The 1,022-nt window shown below is 43.3% G+C and overlaps 1 pseudogene; it reads right to left on the minus strand.

Annotated features, from left to right (window-relative positions):
• Positions 1 to 78: 78 nt before the first annotated feature.
• Positions 79 to 1,018, minus strand: LOC111649057 (dnaJ homolog subfamily B member 5 pseudogene; annotated as a pseudogene).
• Positions 1,019 to 1,022: the final 4 nt, after the last annotated feature.

The following is a 1,022-nucleotide window of genomic DNA, read 5'->3' on the forward strand; positions in this document are numbered from 1 at the left end:
CCAGATGACAGTTACTCTTTAAGCTATTTAAGTCATGTAAATGAAGTCCCAACAGTGTCAAGTCTCCCTCACTCTCACCTTCTTCTCCAAACTGGTCATATATGCTTCTCTTCTTGGGGTCAGTCAGGATCTCGTAGGCCTCAGCGATCTCTTTGAACTTGTCCTCTGCATCAGCATCGCTGTTCTTGTCTGGGTGGAACTTGAGAGCCATCTTCCTGTAGGCCTTCTTGATCTCATCTTCATTGGATTCAGGGGCCACACCCAGGATTTTGTAGAAGTCCTTGCCTGTGGGTTTGATGGACAGGCAGGGTGTGTCCTGCTCAGACTTGCTGCTTTCCTGTAGAAGCAAAAACAGCCATGCAATCATTGAACCATTCATAAAACCCGGGTCAAACAATTCACTTTTTTTGTCTTTAAAGTCTTGAAATCTTTTTTGGCAATGATGTATGGTCTTCTCAAGGGTTAGATGCTTTGAAGGACTGAACAACTAATAGGCATGTAAATTAAAATATTCACCCCCTGGAATACAGCACAGAATGGCTGAGCAACCCCCACAGTAACTGATGTACAGCATCTATATAAATATGCAGCAGAATCAGCCCCGCAGCAAAAACACCAGTTTATCTCTCTGTGCTGCTATGCAATTGCACATCCCTGAATTTTACAGGCTGATGCACAACACAACGTGACAGAAGGGGGGAAGTCGTGTGAGGGGCAAAAGACTTCCCCCCTCAACGACCGAGATTCTCTGCAGCGATTGGCTTGCATTTGAATGAAACCACGGCAACAGACACAAGATAGTGAGGATAAGTTATAGAGAAAGGTGCCGGTGGATCAGCGAATTAACTTATATAACGCGCTTTGTATGAAACGTAAGCATTCTAGCTGTGTATTTAACTTGATGCAATTTAAGTCATTAATCATTTAAGAGGCTTTAACAGAGAAGCACAAAATGAAAAGCTTGAAAAAGAAACTTTATGAGAAATGTACTTACCGCTGATGATGATGAGCCCGAGCTGTCG

The sequence above is a fragment of the Seriola lalandi genome, unplaced genomic scaffold, assembly GCF_002814215.2.
Source record: "Seriola lalandi dorsalis isolate HSWRI2012SDOR001 ecotype SW California unplaced genomic scaffold, Sedor1 jcf7180001964175, whole genome shotgun sequence".
Taxonomy (NCBI): domain Eukaryota; kingdom Metazoa; phylum Chordata; class Actinopteri; order Carangiformes; family Carangidae; genus Seriola; species Seriola lalandi.